This window comes from Scylla paramamosain, chromosome 3 (assembly GCF_035594125.1).
Source record: "Scylla paramamosain isolate STU-SP2022 chromosome 3, ASM3559412v1, whole genome shotgun sequence".
NCBI lineage: Eukaryota > Metazoa > Arthropoda > Malacostraca > Decapoda > Portunidae > Scylla > Scylla paramamosain.
In genome coordinates, this window is record NC_087153.1 from 22,829,537 (window position 1) to 22,851,403 (window position 21,867).

Genomic DNA, 21,867 nt, shown 5'->3' on the forward strand with positions numbered 1-21,867 from the left:
CCTCTTTCAGTGATTTTGTACAGACTCTCACTGTTGCCTTAGACATATCAAAGTTTGTGATAGTCTTGCACAAAGCTTTGATTTCCAAACTACCTTCCTACAGCTTCTATCCTTCTCTCTGTAACTTCATCTCAAATTTCCTCTCTGACCATTCTATTGCTGCTATGGTAGATGGTCACTGTTCTTCTCCTAAGTCTATTAACAATGATGTTCCTCAGAGTTCTGTCCTGTCACCCACTCTCTTCTTATTATTCATCACTGATTTTCTAAGCCAAATTTCTTGTCCTATCCACTCCTATGATGATACCAACCTGCACTTTTCCAGGTCTTTTTGTAGATGTCCAACCCTTCAGGAATTAAGCAGCTCATACAGAGAACCCATAGAATGTCTGACTTCTGACCTCTCTAAAATTTCTGATTGGGGCAGAGCAAACTCAGTATTGTTCATTGTCTCAAAAACTAAATTCCTTTATCTATCAACTTGACACAATCTTCAGATAACTATCCCCTCTTCTTCAATGAAATTCAACTGTCTCCCTCTTCTACACTGAACATTCTCAGTCTGTTCTTACTTATAATCTAAACTGGAAATTTCACATCTCATCTGTAGTTAAAACAATTTCTATGAAGTCAGGCATTCTGAGTCATCCACCAGATTTTCTCACCCCCTCCTCACAACAGGTAACTCTGTATCCATCCATGTATGAAGTATACTTCACATGTACAGGGGGGTTTCATTGATACTGCTATTTTAGATAGGGTGGTATCATAAGCTTTTTGTCTTATCAACTCTTCTCTAACTGACTGTCTATTTCTCATTATTGCAATATTGCATCTCTTGCTATCTTCTACCATTATTTTCATGCCAACTGCTTTTCTGATTTTGCTAACTGCATGCCTCCCCTCCTCCCATGGCCATGCTGCACAAGATTCTCTTCTTTCTCTCACCGTCATTCTCTCCACCTCTCTAATGCAAGAGTTAAACAGTATTCTCAATAATTCATCCCTTTCTCTGGTAAACTCTGGAACTCCCTGCCTGGTTCTGAATTTCCTCCTTCCTATGACTTGTACTCTCCCAAGACAGTTTCAAGACACTTATCTATTATCTGATAATTCTTTTTTGGCATTGATCTGGGAGCTGGCATATGAGTGGGCCTTTTTCTATTCAAATTTTGTTGCCCTTGGCCTGTGGCCATTTTGCCCCCCCCCCCAAAAAAAAAAAAAAAAGGGATTGGGGCAAAAGCAGACTGGGATGAAATTCATGTCCCTATTCCTAATTGGTATCTTTTCCCAGTTACCATGCCTGGAACTTGCAAATGTGATACTGTCTAGAAACCAAGTATCTTATAGAGAGAAGGACGAAGAACAATTGTTTTGTATGGTGTACTAAGATCTATTTAATCATGGAGTATGAATTATGTGAATTGATGTGATGCTGGCATCATGTGTTTTCTTACTGAATATTTTAACTGCAATGATTGAATATGAACTGTGCATATGAAGCTTATATCATATATGTGTCACATATGAAGATTATGTTAATCATTCAGTATTGAATGCTTGAATGTTTGAAGAAATATAAAGTAATAACACATATATGTTAAAGAAATTAAACATGTATGTAAGCAATTTTCATGGTGAATTTGACTTACAAGTACCCAAGACATAAACATCTGGAGATATGAACAAGAATCACTGCAGGTCAAAATTCTATTTGCCACTCTCACTGTATGGGATATATATATATATATATATATATATATATATATATATATATATATATATATATATATATATATATATATATATATATATATATATATATATATATATATATATATATATATATATATATATATATATATATAAAAGGAATCTGAGGTAGAGAGATTGTGCTTACCACAAAAGTTATATTTAGTTTCATCCACAAAATTAAGCACAAGTTATGCACAGTTTGGGGTGTGCTTAGCTTTGTGCTTGACTTTTAAAAAGCAAGATGGCCAACTGTAAAGGAGACTAAGGCTGCTTAGGAATGATAAGCCCCATAAGGATGTTCTCACTGACCTGAGTGAATCTGATCTGTTGTAAACATATAGACTAAATGAGCAGGAATGTTATCCATGACATATTTGGTGAGAGATACCTTGAACAGCTCTACAGGAAAGATTGCTGCACTGATGCCAGAAATGAAAGTAATAATTATCTGTCCATGTATGGAGTATGCTTCACATGTCTGGGGGGTGTTCCACTTATACTGCTCTTCTAGACAGGGTGGAATCAAAATCTTTTCATCTCATCAATTCCTCTCCTCTAACTGACTGTCATCAGCCTCTCTCTCACCGCCGCAATGTTGCATCTCTTGCTGTCTTCTACTGCTATTTTCATGCTAACTGCTCTTCTGATCTTGCTAACTGCATGTCTCCCCTCCTCCCGCGGCCTCGCCGCACAAGACTTTCTTCTTTCCCTCACCCCTATTCTGTCCACCTCTCTAACGCAAGAGTTAACCAGTATTCTCAATCATTCATCCCTTTCTCTGGTAAACTCTGGAACTCCCTGCCTGCTTCTGTATTTCCACTTCCTATGACTTGAATTCCTTCAAGAGGGAGGTTTCAAGACACTTATTCATCAATTTTTGACTACTGCTTTGACCCTTTTATGGGACTGGCATTTCAGTAGGCATTTTTTTTTTTATTGGATTTTTGTTGCCCTTGGCCAGTATCCTTCCTACATAAAAAAAAAAAAAAAAAAAAAAAAAAAACATTATTTAGCCACTACAGGAAGGATTGCTGCACCAATGCCAGAAATGAAAGAAATAATTATACTGCATTATTTAGCCAATGTGAAATGCAGCTCTGTAGCAAGGATAAGCTTGGCCCATCCTTTGTCCTGTTGTTGCTGTGCATCTCATTATCTTCTTGGTAGCAGAGGACCATGCAGCTTTTTTTGTCCCACTGAGTGAAAGGCTAGATTAGCCTTTCAGGCTACAGTATTTCTTTCTTCATATGCAAATGGAAGAAGAAGGAATCAGTCAAGCTACATTTCCTCTAATAGCCTTTTCAATCTTTGGGGTCATTATCTCTTCCATACTAAAGAAAAGGGTCAGAAAAGGACTGAAAAGGCTGAATAGGAGCGCTGCAACCCTTTGGATCTCATTGTTTGCAAAATGAGACAAAATACCAGTGTCTTGCTAGGGATCTAATTCACTTATAAAATACCAGGATCAAGTACTCATACCATTACAAAATTGAAGATAAATGATCATTTTCCTTGTTTACCCTTCAAAAATTGCATTAATATTACAAAATAAAGAAGTGTACGATTTTAAAGCTTGGCACTATCAACATTTTATACTGAACTGGTTCTGTGCATTAAATTTTATGCTTAGCTCAGACTTTAACACAGTCTTAAGATATGCACAACTTTAAGCAGAACTCTATGCATAATTATAAGAATCTTTGTAAATATAGCCCCAGGTTCAAATATACAGCATGCATCCTGCCTAGTGCTGCTCTTGGCTGCTACCCACACTGGGCAGCACTGCAGTGGAAAGAGGTGCCATGTTATTTCCATTCAACTTCTAACCTGCTAATACTTGTTTAGTTGTGCTCAAGATTTTTTTTGCATGTTTCCCAACTCTGATTATTAATCATGGCTGGTGACTAGCATAAGGCAAATGATAGTGGCAGTGCTAGGAAGCATCAAGTCATCTGAATGGAAACTTATGGTAGCTATAATAAACTTGATTGCAGAGAAAAAAATGGTAAATTTGCACTGCCTTACAGTACAGTACAGTAAACCCTGGATTAATTGAGGGAATGCCATTCTGACATATCAGAAAATCTGACTTATCAAGGGAAAACCAGATGTAACCTTATTAGCCATGGTGAATACCAGCAAACACAACAGAAGTCCAGCAGGACAAAGGCCATACAGAGAACTGGCAGTGTTTCCAGTACCTATACCATTGTAAACACCAGGTGGTTATGTATTATGTACTGTATAAGGGACAAAAACTAATACAGTAAATTCTCCATTTACATGAGATCTATACACACATTTTAACTTTAAAGCAGTCTATTATTTGAGGCAAAACTTTCAATATTGAGGATCCTTCACATTAATGCGATGTAAAACTCTTGTGCTCCTGCTAAGAAAGGGGAGTCCCACTATGAACTGGATACAGTGGAGACTCTATCAGAGCTAACAGAAGGGGAGTTATCAGGTGGACCCAAAATAAACATAGAAAAGATACGAGGGAAGCATGAGACAGGGGAGGATGGAGAGTAGGCAAAATAATGGGCAGCCTGGTGAGCATAATAATGATGGGAGGGGACTGGGAAGGGTAGTAAAGTGGTGGGGCTGGCTGGCCGCATAGAGAAACACACTGTGATTTAGTTTTTTCTTTCTTTCTTTCTTTTTTTCTTTTTCTTTGTGTGTGTGTGTGTGTGTGTGTGTGTGTGTGTGTGTGTGTGTGTGTGTGTGTGTGTGTGTGTGTGTGTGTGTGTGTGTGTGTGTGTGTGTGTGTGTGTGTGTGTGCATGTGTGTTTACATCCAATAAAAAATTTAGCTTCTTATTGTCTGATACATAACATAATTTCACAATGAGGAAATGGATGAGCCATTGCTGAGGCAAAAGTGTGTGAAGTTGCAGGAATGCAGGAGGAAAGTTTATTTACCAGTCAGTTATCTTCCATAAGAACAGAAAGAGAGTAATGATGGAGAGCAAAAACTTTAATTTCTATTGTGTTGTAGTACTTATGTCATAAAATACTATTCATTATTAGAAACCAAGTGAGATGGTGGATATTCATACTGTCTTGGAGCCTAACCCCCATTATTACCACTGTTCTTTATGGAAAATTACCATCTATTTACGTATTTTCTTTTTAAGTGGTGTCTTTAGGAACATCTCAATGTAAATGGAGAACTGAGTGTATTTGATATTTGAACTATGCATTTAATATCTAATATTTATATATGCATCTGTCTTTTTTGGTGCACATCTTTAAAAATTTCTTCTTATACACTGGCAGCACTGACCGCTTCACAGCGTTCCCCACACTTGCCTCTTTCAATGGCACATGCACTTCACTGCAGTTTCTTCTCTTCTTGTAATTGTGTTAAAACTGAAGGTCATTTCAATGAGTTATTATTTTCTCCCATTTCTTCATTTGGATAACTCAGGATGACACAGGATGTGATGCTCTACAGTAGAACGGTATATTAGATACATATACAATGTTTATCCGGGTGTCCAACTTTCCCCATATATCTTGGAGAACAATCCGAGATATCAGGTGTCTATCTGAGTGCATGAGTGTCCAACTTCCCCCTTATATCTTTGTTGACAATCTGAGATATCCAACACTTATCTGAGACCATGAAAATGTCCAACTCATCCAATATCTGAGATATTCGGCTCCATCTCAGGTGGGTTTTAGTGTACTACAGTATTTGTACAATCTATTAATTGTTTTGTTTTATCATTACTGTACAGTATCTTTATAACTGTTTAATGTACAGCATTGCTTTAACACAACTTTATTATATTACTTAGACATATAGGCTACATCCAAGATATTTTACAAAATAATGTGATAATAGTGTGGAAGGGGATATAGACAAATTGGAGGAGACACAATGGTACACACAGATAATAAACCTGTATGGAGTGACGTCAGGCAAGACTTGGAAGGAGCACTGTTGAGATGGAACAAGGTACTGACAAATTAAAGTTTAAAGATGAATAGGGAAAAAACTTAAAAAATGAAAGTCTGTAAAAGGGAAGAAAAGACTTTGTGGTAGAAATACAGGGATGTACAGTAAAAAATGTTGGAGAAGTGAAATACTTAGGAAGTATATTTACATTACAAGGAAATAATAAACAAGAAATAACTGATAGAATATACTAAATCAACAGGATCATTATATCCACTACTCAAGGATGCACATATACCTCTAACATCCAAGAAAATTATGTTTGAAAGTGTTTTGGCTCCATCTCTAATGTATGGCTCAGAAACATGGACAACAGACAAGAAGGAGAGAAGCAGAATACAAACAGTGGAGGTATGAGTTTTAAGACTGATTATAGGAAAGACAAGAGGAGATAAAATCAGAGATGCTGGAGTTATCTTGGTGTTGAGAAAAACAGATATGGTTCAGTTGAGGTGGTTTGGACATCTTAAGAGGATGGATGAGGGAAGAATTGCCAAAAGAAGATGGGAATGAGCACCAAACGGTAACAGAACAAGGGGAAGACCCAGGAATAGATGGAGAGATAAGGAGACATCTGACACATAAGACACACCAGAAATAGAGGACCTTAGAAAACAAGGGACTATGCAAGACAGATGAAAATGGATGAGGAGGCTGGCCCCACTGACAGAGATTCGTCTCTAACTGGGAGACGAAGTAAGAAGTAATTAAGTAAGTGTGGAAGTCTAGAACCTAACTCGTTCATAAGTTGGGGAGCATATCTATTACTATGTAAGTTTTTAAAATTTATAGATTATCATGAAACTCAATAACCTAATAACTAACATCTACAAACCTGTGCAACATCCCAGTCATGACAATTTGAAAGTAGTGGTGGGGTTACGAGAAAATGAAAACTTGTATTTACCTAGTTGTGAAATACAGGACAAGAGCCACACTAAGTTCATAGCATCCTGTCTCCATATCGACATTTTATCTAGATTTTCTTTAAATTTATGAATTGTCTTTGCACATACTCGTATTCATTCCTCTTCCTTATATAATTGTTCCACAGGTCCAGTCTCTTGTTTTTCTTCCACTTGTTCCATGCTTTTTCTCTCTCCAATCTAGCTGTTGCACATCTCCTGTTGTACCAATCCTTTTTGAAAAGGTTCTCTGTTGATCTTTTGGGTACCCATTTCTCTACTACCGTATTATAAATGTCCAGGAAAGCTGTCCACTTTTCCTCTATGTCCTCTTTCTGAATAACTATGTTCCAATTCACTTCGCTGAAATACTTCCCAAGTTGTCCAAAGTTAGTCTTGCTGTAGTTTAGCCATTCTCTTCTGTGGTCCTCATTTCTTATAATGAGGTTATTATCCATAACTGTGAACTGAATCAGCACATGATCACTTTTTTTCTATTGAGTTTATGTATTTAAGGTCTTCTACTATTTCTTGTTCCTTGGTGAAAATTAGATTGAGCCTTGAAGGTGCTTCATTTCCCCTAAATCTTGTGTCATCTGTAACCAATTGTGTCAGGAAATTTTCAATAGCCAGGTCTAGTAGCTTGTTCCCCCATGATAACTCACTGCCTTGTGGTCCAATTCTCCCAAGATATCTCTTTACAGTTAAAGTCCCCCATCAGGAGTATACTGTCATTTTCCTCAAGCAGCTCTGCCAAACATGTCCTTGTGTCCTCAAGCATTTTCTTATATTTATCCTCTCTCCAGAAGTTGGAATAGAGGGTAACATAAGTCACCACAACATTACAGTATCTTCCCATATTCTGTCTCAAGCTTATTTTCAATACTTCTGCCTCCTCTATCCCATATGTGACTGATTCCACTAATAAATCCTTCCTAACTAGAAGCATCACACCTTATCCCCATTTATTCTTTCTATTTCTCATCCAGAGGTATTTTCCTTCACCAATATTTAATATATATCCCCTTCACTTGCCAATTTAGTTTCAATGATTCCCACGATCTCCGGTTTCTCCTCTTTTAAATAGTCTTCTAGTTCCAACACTGTCAACATAATCCATTTATGTTCATGTATGCTACTTTTAGTCTTCTCCCTCCATATTTACTTCCTTCCTGTACCACTTTCTCAACCTCATGTTCATGACCCTCCAAAAGAACTGTTTTACTCCACCTCTGATAGTTTTTTTTTTTTTTTCATTTGCTTCTTTTCTTAGTTCATTTATAGTATCTCTCTCTTCTCTGGTTCAATCTTTTTTTATCCATACTTGTATGTATTCTTCCACCTTGGCCAATTTCCAGGATTTACTCAATGTTTCTTCATCTGCCACTTGTGACCTAAACCTTATTTTCAAAGGATGCTGTCCACCCTCAACATATCCACCAAATCTTTTAATTTCTTTGTTCTCTCCATGTGATAATTCTCCTTCTCATCATTACTTCCCCGATCTTTTGGTCCTTTTAACCAAATACCGAGAGGTCTCTCTGTCCTGCCTTTAGGATGGTCCCCGTTGGTGTATTTAAGAAAATGTGCAGTAAAGGTAGCATCTGTTGCAATACACATCATTCTGAAGCCCCTAGGAGGAAAGGCAGCTCAGGTGGTAGTGTGAAGATTTGTATTGTATGGTGATGTGATTGTTCTCCCTGTGCAATTACAGCAATAGGTAATGTTTGATGATCAGCTGCACTCATGTGAACCAGATGACTCAATGCTTGCATGAACTTCCTTATCATGTTATCTACTCTGATCTACAGTACTTTTTTTTACTACATATGAATATCTTGCCTTGGCAATATATTCCCTACACTTCTTATGCAGTTTAAATAATCATGGTATCCTTTTATTGTAGTGAAAAAGCTTCATGAAGTGAAGCGAAGTGGCAAAACATGACAAAGCCTAACCTCATTTTCTGTGTATGAGTCTAGACTACACTGAGGCTTCAGGCCTCGAAGGAAACCCATGAGACTGCCACATGTCACCAACTATTCTAACTTGAAGTGCATCTCAAAAATAAATTAAAAATGCTACAAAAACTAAACTTGCATCTTACTGGCTCTTTAATTAAATCCCTCCAGCATGTGCATCACTTTAAAAAGATATGTCTTAAAGTACATACTATGGGAGTGGAGCATTGGTATCATTCCCACATGTTGCCAAATAGAGGACATATTTCATTAAAATGAGAAAATTTTTTTATTTTTGTTATACCCAAAATTATCATAAATGATCCCTTATCAAATAATAATAATAAAAAAAAAAATAATAAATAAATAAATAAATAATAATAATAATAATAACAATAATACTTAAATTCATATAAAAATAATAATGCCACCAACTATTCAGATATTTAGATGCTGTTCAACATATTAACTATAGAAGGCAATGGACTGTTTATGTGCCTATATATTCCTGCAAAAATCAATCCCAGTGTTCATATGGCAGACCAAGTGTCAAGAAGGATGGAATGTGAGAGGTAGCAGGTCATGATAGCATGGGTGATGTGGTAGTTTCTTCCTGAACTGTCTCATGAAGTCCCTGTGGCAATTGTGAGGCATTAGAAGCTGCAGGGTATGCAAAGCCTCATGGTTGTGCCCTGTTTTATCATGCATGCTCAGCTAATGGTGTTACATGGCAGTGAGGGAACACAACCAGGATGGAATACTCAAGTGACATTGGGCATTTAAAGGTGTTCTAGATACCTGTTAGTTCATGCATGCCCAGTGTTTTCAGGCACCTAAGACAACAGGGCTGATAAGAGGGTGACCTGATGAGGCAACTAACATATTCTCTCTCCAGTTAAGGTAGCTGTCAATTGTGAAGCCAAGGAGTTTGGTGGCTTCTACCAAATGGAGGATGTTGCTGCCCCTAGGGAACACTAGTGGATGTATTGTTGCCACTGAAGTATTGAAGTGTATGATCACTGTCTTAGTGTGGTTGATGGTTACCTTATTGTCTCTCATCCACTCTTCTAGCTGGTCTAGTATGGCTTGTGGGTGGCTAAGTCAGGGTTTGTGCTAGTAAAGGTGATTCTCACTGTGGAGTCATTCATGCATTTCTAGCAAGCTGGTGTGCTCTTAATCACATCACAGTGAATCTATTTTTCTTCCTGCCACAGGTCAAGGTGATGAGGGGTGGTTATTCCAATGCCTAACTACCTATGCTCAGTCAGGAAATCAGTGAGCAATGCTACCAATCTGGTAAGAGTGGCAGGTCACTGCAGATAGCCTTATTGATTAAAGTGGTGTGATCAACAAGGTTATAATGCTTTCCAGAAGTCTAGGAAGGCAAAGGCCATGGAGGTTTTTGCACTTCTCCAGATTCTTAAATATAGAGGTTGATGAGTTACTGTATGGTGAAGGAGTTTCTCATGTTGCTGCACTAACAGTTGGTATTTTTTTTTTTTTTTTTGTAAGGGAGAAAAAAAACTGACTGAACATACTAGTCTCTGACAAGTAGTCAAAAGCCTTCCCTAAAATTCTGAGGAAAAGTGTCTTGAAACCTCCCTCTCGAAACAGTTTTTAACAGTATAGTCATCCTTGAGATGTCTGCAGCTTTCTGTGAAAATGGGACTGATAACATCATTCCTTATATGTTTAATTTGCCCTTGTTTACAGTTATTTAAAGGGATTTAAATGTTACGCTGCATGCTAGGCCACGTGTCTTTTAGAAACTCATGATTTAAAAAAAATGTTAAACTTTTATTTGGTGTTTTTACCATCTTTGTGGATATCCATATGGCAACACTGCTAAAGAGCAGCAGGAGGGGCAGCTCTGAGAAACCATGCCATGACAGGACTCCAACTAACTGTCTGCCAAGACATCAAAGAGGGTGTACACATGCTCAATTGTCTAGCACCTATCCCCATTTTTCAGCTGTCTAGCACCTAACCCCATTTTTCTATTTTTATTTTTTATCTATTTATTCGTTTTTTGCCCATTCACAAGTTTGGAGGCAATGGGCCATCAATCAAAGGCAAAACTTGCATGACTAGAAGCAGTAAAGTTGAGAGAAAAGAAAAACTAGTCACCAGCCCATGCACCCTTATCACCACCCTGCCCAACCTCACACCTCACTTCCCCACCACCTCAGGATCTTCCCTCTACTTCTCAAGAACCTCCATTACCACAACTTGTTGCGGAGTCCTACCAAGCAACAAAGCTGAATATACAAATCCAGGTATTCCAGGAAAAGTTTCCTCTCTCCTGCATAGATGAGCAGAAATACATCCTCTCTCTCTCTCTCTCTCTCTCTCTCTCTCTCTCTCTCTCTCTCTCTCTCTCTCTCTCTCTCTCTCTCTCTCTCTCTCTCTCTCTCTCTCTCTCTCTCTCTCTCTCTCCAACTTGAAAGCTTCACATCTGACATATGCTACAAATGCTTTAGGAAAAAGAAAACTGAGACAAAAAACAAAAGCTTTGACAGTACAATCACCATCACTTGTATCCAGCCCTCTGATACCCTCACCTGCAAGCGAGTAATATCCTGTCAAACTGGAGGGGACTAGGTGTCAATTAGACCTGAATATGATAATAAACTTTTGGTTGTCCTTTTCATCATATTATCTGTAAGATTTTACTACAAAAAGCCAACATACACAAAGAAACATACTTCTCAGAAAAGTCTCGTATCTCAAAACTTATACTTTCCACATTTCAAGTGCAATTTCTCTGCTGACTCGCAAGATAATACAGATGTAAAGGTATCTTTTGGAGAGAGAGAGAGAGAGAGAGAGAGAGAGAGAGAGAGAGAGAGAGAGAGAGAGAGAGAGAGAGAGAGAGAGAGAGAGAGAGAGAGAGAGAGAGAGAGAGAGAGAGAGAGAGAGAGAGAGAAAGCTTCTCACCAGACAGATTTCCAAAAAGTTGTTCATTTTTTTTTTTTTTTTATGTAGGAGGGACACTGACCAAGGACAACAAAAATCCGATAAAAAAAAATGCCCACTGAAATGCCAGTCCCATAAAAAGGGTCCAAAGTGGTAGTAAAAAATTGAAGGATAAGTGTCTCGAAACCTCCCTCTTGAAGGAATTCAAGTCATAGGAAGGTGGAAATACAGAAGCAAGCAGGGAGTTCCAGAGTTTACCAGAGAAAGGGATGAATGATTGAGAATACTGGTTAACTCTTGCATTAGAGAGGTGGACAGAATAGGGGTGAGAGGAAGAAGAAAGTCTTGTGCAGCGAGGCTGCGGGAGGAGGGGAGGCATGCAGTTAGCAAGATCAGAAGAGCAGTTAGCATGAAATAAGCGGTAGAAGACAGCTAGAGATGCAACATTGCGGCGATGAGAGAGAGGCTGAAGACAGTCAGTTAGAGGAGAGGAGTTGATGAGACGGAAAGCTTTTCATTCCACCCTGTCTAGAAGAGCAGTATGAGTGGAACCCCCCCCAGACATGTGAAGCATACTCCATACATGGACGGATAAGGCCCTTATACAGTGTTAGCAGCTGGGGGGGTGAGAAAAACTGGCGGAGATATCTCAGAATGCCTAACATCATAGAAGCTGTTTTAGCTAGAGATGAGATTTGAAGTTTCCAGTTCAGATTATAAGTAAAGGACATACTGAGGATGTTCAGTGTAGAAGAGGGGGACAGTTGAGTGTCATTGAAGAAGAGGGGATAGTTGTCTGGAAGGTTGTGTTGAGTTGATAGATGAAGGAATTGAGTTTTTGAGGCATTGAACAATACCAAGTTTGCTCTACCCCAATCAGAAATTCTAGAAAGATCAGAAGTCAAGTGTTCTGTGGCTTCCCTGCATGAAATGTTTACTTCCTGAAGGGTTGGACGTCTATGAAAAGACATGGAAAAGTGCAGGGTGGTATCATCAGCGTAGGAGTGGATAGGACAAGAAGTTTGGTTTAGAAGATCATTAATGAATAAGAAGAAGAGAGTGGGTGACAGGACAGAACCCTGAGGAACACCACTGTTAATAGATTTAGGAGAAGAACAGTGACTGTCTACCACAGCAGCAATAGAACGGTCAGAAAGGAAACTTGAGATGAAGTTACAGAGAGAAGGATAGAAGCCGTAGGAGGGTAGTTTGGAAATCAAAGCTTTGTGCCAGACTCTATCAAAAGCTTTTGATATGTCCAAGGCAACAGCAAAAGTTTCACCAAAATCTCTAAAAGAGGATGACCAAGACTCAGTAAGGAAAGCCAGAAGATCACCAGTAGAGCGGCCTTGATGGAACCCATACTGGCGATCAGATAGAAGGTTGTGAAGTGATAGATGTTTAAGAATCTTCCTGTTGAGGATAGATTCAAAAACTTTAGACAGGCAGGAAATTAAAGCAATAGGACGGTAGTTTGAGGGATTAGAACTGTCACCCTTTTTAGAAACAGGCTGAATGTAGGCAAACTTCCAGCAAGAAGTTTGAGGAGAGGAAAGAGGAAAGAAGAGGAAAGGTAGATGTTGACAGACAGAGCTGAAAGAGTTTGACTAGGCAAGGTGCAAGCACGGAGGCACAGTTTCGGAGAACAATAGGAGGGACCCCATCAGGTCCGTAAGCCTTCTGAGGGTTTAGGCCAGCAAGGGCATGGAAAACATCATTGTGAAGAATTTTAATAGGTAGCATGAATTAATTAGAGGGTGGAGGAGAGGGAGGAACAAGCCCAGAATCATCCAAGGTAGAGTTTTTAGCAAAGGTTTGAGCAGAGTTCAGCTTTAGAAATAGATGTAATAGCAGTGGTTCCATCTGGTTGAAATAAAGGAGGGAAAGAAGAAGAAGCAAAGTTATTGGAGATATTTTTGGCTATCATATCATATCATGGTAGATTTTTTTTGTCAAAAAATTTAAAACTTTTGTCATCAAAATATGTTTGCCTTATTTATATATGAAATGTCTTACTAAAAATCCATATTTGATGAAATTAAAATGTATGTATGTGTATTATGAAGAATGATATTCAAAAACAACTGGTTTAAAAACAAGTGAGAATTTCAAGTAATACTGATGCTATTTTTTTTTTTTTTTTTACATTTTCAGTGTAATATATTTTTTCTCCAAAACTAATGAGTGTATCTCTGTGAAAATTTGGGATTTGATGTTTTACATACGAAGATACATACACACCAGGAATCTTGCGTGTCAGAAAAAAATTAATGTCACCTCTTAAGAAACAGGCATCCACTCCCCTTAAGTCATAATAAGCAGATAGGGAGTTATACTGGTTAGCTCTTACATTATGGGGGTGGACAAAATAAGGGTGAGAGGAAGTAGAAAGCCTTATGTAGCAAGACCATAGAGGGAAGGGAAGCATGCAGTTTGTAGAAATCAAGAGCAATCAACATGAATGTAACAATAGAAGACAGCAAGAGATGCAACCTTGTAGTGAAGAGGAACATGATGAATGTAGTCAGTTAGAGGAGAGGAGTTGATAAAACAAAATTCTTTTCATTCTACTCCATTCAAAAGACCACTGTCAGTGGAATTCCCCCCATATGTATGAAACATATTCCAAACAAGGGCAGATAAGGCCCCTGTACCAAGCTAACAGCTGAAGCAGTGAGAAAAACTGGCAAAAACTGGCAGAGATAGTTCAAAATGCCTAACTTCATAGAAGCTGTTTTAGTGAGAAATGAGATGTGAAGTTTTCAATGTACATTAATGGTAAATGACAGACTGTTAATGATGATTGTAGAAGAGAGACAGTTGAATGTCATTGAAGAAGAGAGAATAGTTATTTGGAATGACGCGTTAAGTTGATAGATGGAGAAATTAGATTTTTGAGGCATTCAACAACACTATTTGCTCTGCCACAATCAGAAATTATAGAAAAATCATGTCAGGTGTTTTGCGGTTTTCCTGCACAAGTTGTTTAATTTTTGAAGGGTTGACATCTAAGTAAAGATGTGGAAAAGTGCTGAGTGGACAATAGATTTGGCTTGAATCACAGATGAATACACCTGTCTCCAAAGAAAGTGGTGTACTGTTTCTGTTACGTTTCGTGTCACACATACCTATGTTTCTTTTGCTTTATTTCTCCTACTGTGAGAGATGGTGAAGCAATCAGCTGACATCTTATTAAAAGTAAAGTGCTTTTTGACAAAACACACCTATGTCCAGAGTAGTTTGTTTCACTGGGGTGGAATCATCATTTTCACAGCATCTTTTCAACCAATGCCACACACAATACAGAATTCTTTGTGGCAATCCTATCTCCCTAGAAGTGACCTTAGACACATACCCATCATTCTGGAGGGAATCAATAAGGTCTATATTGGTTCAGGTTATCTGAAGCTTACATGACATTAACACTTTACAATGAAAAGAAATGTGCGAATAAATCTGGTACAATTTCTAGGCGATCAGGGCAAATGTAAGTACTGTATATACTGGACTGTAAGACGAGATTTTTTGCCAAATTTAAGGCTTCTAAATCTAAGGGTCATCTTATACACTGAGAATAAAACACAAACCTATAACTCCGTGATGAATATTCAGTGCCACTGTACCTTGGAATTCATTCCAAAGCCACACGTGTATGCATATATATATATATATATATATATATATATATATATATATATATATATATATATATATATATATATATATATATATATATATATATATATATATATATATATATATCCACACACACACACACACACACAGATGTGCGGGCCCACCCTAACTCTATGGGTGTCGAATGTTTACTGACAATGTCACAGGTGGGCTGGCAGGTGCCTGGCCTGCCCAATTATGACAATCAGTTGCCTATTCACAGAAATAATGATGCTGATAAATACTGTTAATGTTAAACTAGCCAATCATATCCTTCACAGCTAACATTAAAAAATTAAAGCTACGTGACAAGGTGTGAGCCAATCCTTCCATTGTAGCAATCTCTAGAATACTACTGCCTGACTACCATCACTTCAGCTAGCCAGCAGCACTACCCTAGTTATGGAATGACCAATCAAATGAAGACGATATGAAGCAAGCTTCAAATTGAAAGTGGTAGCCCTTGCCAAGGAACAAGATAACAGTGTTCCTACAAGATGGTATGATGTAACTGAGAAAATGGTCAGAGATTGGAGATGCTGAGGACTAAATGTGCAGTAAGAAGACTCTCTGCATATTGGCCAGTTTTGGAAAAAACATGTTAGAGATTTTGGTGAAACTTTTGCTGTTGTCTTGGACATATCAAAAGCTTTAGATAGAGTCTGGCACAAAGCTTTGATTTCCAAATTACCCTCCTACGGTTTCTATCTTTCTCTCTGTAACTTCATCTCAAGTTTCCTTTCTGACCGTTCTATTGCTGCTGTGGTAGACGGTCACTGTTCTTCCCCTAAATCTATTAAGAGTGGTGTTCCTCAGGGTTCTGTCCTGTCACCCACTCTCTTATTATTTATTAATGATCTTATAAACCAAACTTCTTGTCCTATCCACTCCTACGCTGATGATACCACCCTGCACTTTTCCACGTCTTTTCATAGATGTCCAACCCTTCAGGAGGTAAACATATCACGCAGGGAAGCCACAGAACGCTTGACTTCTGATCTTTCTAAAATTTCTGATTGGGGCAGAGCAAACTTGGTATTGTTCAGTGCCTCAAAAACTCAATTCTTCCATCTATCAACTCAACACAACCTTCCAGACAACTATCCCCTCTTCTTCAATGACACTCAACTGTCCCCCTCTTCTACACTGAACATCCTCGGTCTGTCCTTTACTTATAATCTGAACTGGAAACTTCACATCTCATCTCTAGCTAAAACAGCTTCTATGAAGTTAGGTGTTCTGAGACGTCTCCGCCAGTTTTTCTCACCCCACGAGCTGCTAACTCTGTACAAGGGCCTTATCCATCCATGTATGGAGTATGCTTCACATGTCTGGGAGGGATCCACTCATACTGCTCTTCTAGACAGGGTGGAATCAAAAGCTTTTCGTCTCATCAACTCCTCTCCTCTAACTGACTGTCTTCAGCCTCTCTCTCACCGCCGCAATGTTGCATATCTAGCTGCCTTCTAACGCTATTTTCATGCTAACTGCTCTTCTGATCTTGCTAACTGCATGCCTCCCCTCCTTTCGTGGCCTCGCTGCACAAGACTTTCTTCTTTCTCTCACCCCTATTCTGTCCACCTCTCTAACGCAAGAGTTAACCAGTATTCTCAATCATTCATCCCTTTCTCTGGTAAACTCTGGAACTCCCTGCCTGCTTCTATATTTCCACCTTCCTATGACTTGAATTCCTTCAAGAGGGAGGTTCCAAGACACTTATTCATCAATTTTTGACCACTGCTTTGACCCTTTTATGGGACTGGCATTTCAGTGGGCATTTTTTTTATTAGATTTTTGTTGCCCTTGGCCAGTGTCCTTCCTACATAAAAAAAAAAAGACATGGTGCATGAACATCGCCAGAGTCGTTTTGTGGTGACAAGAAATAAAATACGTATTTTTACACTGCAGTGGGCTAAAGATAATCCAGAACACAGTGAAGGATTTAAGGCCCCAGCAGCAAGGTGTAGTCACTTTATGAAAAAGCATGACCTTGTATTAAAACAAAACCAAAGTTGCCCATAAATTACCAGCAGACCTTGACAATAAACTATGCAATTTTCAGATATATAAAATACAGAAATGCAAGGAGTACCAATACTCCCTAAACAACATTGGAAATATGGATGAAACTCCTATGTGTTTTGACATGACTAGAAATAATACTGTAGACGTTAAAGGTGTAAAAATAGTGCTACTAAAAAAGACTGGGCATGAAAAGACTCGCTTTACAGTGGTGCTGGTGTGCATGGCCAATGGAACTAAACTATGTCTAATGCTGATATTTAAAAGAAAAACAATGCCTAAAATAAAGTTTCCAGCTGGTGTTTTTGTGTATGTCCATGAGAAAGGCTGGATGGATGAAGTGGGAATAAAGTTGTGGCTTGATAATGTATGGAGTGCACGACCTGGTGGTCTTCAAAAACAGTGAAGTCTCCTGGTGTGAGACATGTTCAAGTTTCACTTGACTCCCAACACCAAGAAGCAGTTGGCAGCAACCTGCACTGACTCCGCAGTTTTTCTGGGAGGACTGACGTCACTGGTACAGCCACTGAAAGTTTACTTCAACAAGCCATTCAAGTACTGCGTACGTGAACAGTGGAACAAGAGGATGATCAGTGGGGAGAAATCATTCACAAAGGGTGGCAATATGCATGCTCCTGGGTTTGATATGTTGTGCAACTTCATAATCAGTGCATGGAATGATATACATGAAGAAACGGTGATTAATTCATTCAAGAAATGTGGTATTTCTAACTCACTGGATGGTATGGAGGATGACTATTTATGGGCTACTTCTGAAGCAGACGACACTGGTGATAAAACTGCAAACGACAACCCAGGGGATGCAGAATTTGACCCGTATGATGATGCCTTTGAACAAGTATCTCAAGATATATTTGACATGCTTGCTGTATCAGATGAAGATGATTTTGAAGGTTTTTAATTAAATATGTATGTTTCTAATGTTTGAGGCAATTGTTGGAACAAGGTATTAGTTGTCTTGTTAACCTTGTATAACCGGACCTTATAGTCCGGTATATACAGTACTCCTTAATGGGGTTGAGTCAACTAGATGGTAACATGTAGGGATGTGACAGTTAATAGTACTCCTTAATGGGGTTGAGTCAACTAGATGGTAACATGTAGGGATGTGACAGTTAAAAGATGTTCAGAATGCTTGGCAATGTTGCCACATTCTCATACTAAGCCCTCAATTTCAAATGAGCTGAACACTTTTCCCACACTGTGAAACAAGTTTGTTTACCATGTGTGACACTTTCATTGGCAGTGGGGTGTAATAGAGAGTGAGTAATAGGAGAGAATCCTAAGAAACACCATGGTTAATAGAACAGTGACCATCAATCATAACAAAAATAGAACAATTAATAGGGACACTTTAGATGAAGTTACAGAGAAAAGGATAGAAGCTGTAGAAAGGTAATTGGGAAATGAAAGCCTTGAGTCAGACTCTATTAAATGCTACAGATATATTTAAGACAACTGCAAGTTTCACCAAAATCCCTAAAAGAGAATGACCAAGACTCACTAAGGAAAGCCAGATCACCAGCAGAATGCCCACAATGGAAACCACACTGATATCAGATATAAAGTCGTGAAGTGGTACCTGTTTAAGAATCTGTCTATTGTGGACAGACTAAAAAAGTTCCAATGGCAGGGAATTATAATAATAGGGGGCAGTAGTTTGAAGAGCTAGACTGGTTACCCTCTTTTCAAAACAGGTTAATAGTAGATTAACTTTCAGCAGGAAGGAAAGGTACGGTTGAAAGAGTTGGACCAGGCAAGGTCTGAGCATGGAGGCACAATTTCAGAGAACAATAGGAGGGATCCCATCATTTCCATAAGCCTTCCAAGGGTTAAGGCCAGTGAAGGCATGAGAAAGATAATTTGGAACAATCTTAATAGGAGGGATGAAATAGTCATAAAGGAGATGAAGAGGAGATAGAGATAGATGAGATGACAATAGTGCCATCAGGTCAAAACAGAGGAGGGAAAGATGAAGAAAAGTTTGAGATATTCTTTTGGTTAGGTAGGTGCCAGGAGTCACAAGGGAAGTTAGATCTAGGAAACTTTCTGACATTTTCTATAGGTGTAAATGTTGATTATTTCTGCTATTGCTTCTTACATGCAGGGAAGGAGACCTGAATTTTTTTTATGAGAACACAAATGTTTTTTTTAATTTCACTGTACATTCAGTCCTCCATTAGTGGATAATTTTCTTTACAAGACCATCACATTTGAGAAGTACTGCATTAGAAGGACTCTTGAAACACCTTATTTTCTTTTCCAGCCTCACCAAAAGTCACCCTTTTCAGCTCATGATTGGTAAGTGATTACCTTAAGGGCCCTCCTTATCATTGTCTTCCCTCCAGTTTCAATTCTATGCATTACCTCTAGCTTCTCCACAGTGAGGTGTATGTGTTTGCAACAAAGGGGCTGGGTGCTAAGACTGGGATTTGGGTGGTCAGCCTTTGCAGCATAGTTGTGAGGCCACTTAGGACAGTGTCACACTATGCAGTAATGCCATGTCAATAAAAGGAGTCATTAAGTTTGAATGAATAACTTGAGTCTTATTTCACTATTACATTGAAATGGATCCTGGTTGTGTAAAAAGAGACTTTTCTTCTGCAGTTTTAGACCACAACAGATAAAAATGACATTATAGAAATTTGCAATAGAGCAATTGACTGTACCACTGACTTTTGTTGTCTTTAAGGTTTGAAGTTTACTTTGCTATTTCTATTTCTAGAATAACTTAGTTACAGAGAAAATAAGAGCATAAGGAAATAAGGGAAGCTGCAAGAAGCCATCAAGCCTACAAGTAGCAGGTCCCTCCATGAAACATACCTACCTATTTCCACTTATCATGGAGATGATCCATAAATTTGTTTAATCTTCCTTTAAAAGCTCCCTAATGATTCAAAACTAACAAGTTGACTACTGAGTCCATAACATTTATCTACCATTTTATTTGATAATCACTTCCTTCCTATCTCTTTCTTGAATCTAGATTTTTCAAGTTTGAACACATTATTTCTTGTTCTATCCTGATTACTGATCCCGAGGATTTTGCTTATGACACCATTATTATTATATACTCAAGTCACCCTTGTTATATACCCAAAGAGATTTGTACTGCGAAGTATTTTTGCAGGATGAACTGCTGCATTGTTGAAAAATGTAAGATGGATGAATGAAAAAGCATCTTCTCCAGGATGAAGTAATTGCATGCACTAATCATTTTGGTGATGTAATTTTATCACTTGACAAATACACTGTTAACTTTGAGTATCTCCATTCAGGGATTCTGATTGACCCATTGTCCAAAGTGGCATCTGTAGGTTTTAGTGGCTGGGTGTGTGTGTGGAGTGAGATAGTCAGAAAGGGGGTCCTCAGGACTGACAGGTGTCTGTTACATCTCAAAGGAGAAAGTGGTTGTGGTGGTAGGTAGATATAGCCAATATTTGTGAGGATGAGGTTTGGCATGTGTATTCTTGCCTTACAAGTACAGGGGATCTTTGAGTTATGCTGGAGTTCTGTTCCTGCATCGCGTCATAAACCAAATTTCAGCATAAATCAGAACCAGCCTTAGTAAGCACCTACAGTTAATAGCAATAAAAAAAAAGAAGAGAACAATTCCTTATCTTTACTCCTATGATTGGCTTGCTCTGTACTTCCCAATGCTCCAGGAAACTCCCATGCTGCTTTCACATTACTATTAGCAACTTCACCTTGCACCTAAAGGTTAGCATGAGCCTCAAACTGCATAAACTAATCCTTACTGGTCAAAAACTCCCTTCTTTTTCTTTTTTTCAAGGCTTCAAACAATCTTTTAACATTCTCCTGAATTAACATAAGGCTCATTGAGATATTTTGTTGATGCTGGTCTCCTGGCCAAAGGACCACTCCATCTCAATAATCAAATCACTATGGTGCTTATTTATCACAGATGATTTCCAAGGACCACAATCTTTCACATGTTCATAGATGCAATCTTTATCTTTGATAACTGTAGTTACAGTTGACAGGCTCAGGCCAAGCAGTTGGCCATTGTAAAACTGAGGACTCTCTGTAACAGTTCTTGGGAGTTATTCTGTGTTACACCAATTTAAAGTGCCACTTATGACTGTTTTAGCAGAGAGATATTTGTTCTGCAGTTCATCTGTGGTGAAGATATGGTACTCAATGAGGGCATGGCGATATGGTGTTTGAGGCAGGTGGCACACCACACACACACAATGATGGAGGCACAGCTGTGTGGATGAGATGCTAGTGTGATCCTTACCTATAAAATCTTGATGTCATCTGGGGCTCTTATATTAAGGGATTTGGAAAGGAGGTTACAACGGCACAGTAGCACTACTCTTCCACCTTTTTTGGTGTGTATTTCAGGTACAATTTGCCATGCTTTAGTAATTGCTATGATGATCAGATAACTTGTTTTGAAAACCTACAAACTGATTATTATGAAAGTATGACTTAAGTCTCTCAGAGGAAGAGCTTTGCAATAAGATAAATGTACATATAGTATTTAGGTAGTCTTCAGAAGTTTCAGACTCCCATAAAGAGAGAATGGAAAAATTCTACGGTGAAACTTTTTTTTTTTTATTTAGTTTGCAACCATGATCAATTGTTTAAATTTTGGGATAGCTAAAAAAAAATAATTTCAGATA

General features: G+C 38.4%; 1 protein-coding gene across 5 annotated transcripts in view; it reads right to left on the reverse strand.

Moving 5' to 3' along the window:
- The window catches only part of LOC135092995 (probable ubiquitin carboxyl-terminal hydrolase FAF-X), a 301,879-nt gene that overhangs the window by 16,456 nt on the left and 263,556 nt on the right, over positions 1-21,867 (reverse strand). The window lies entirely within an intron of this gene.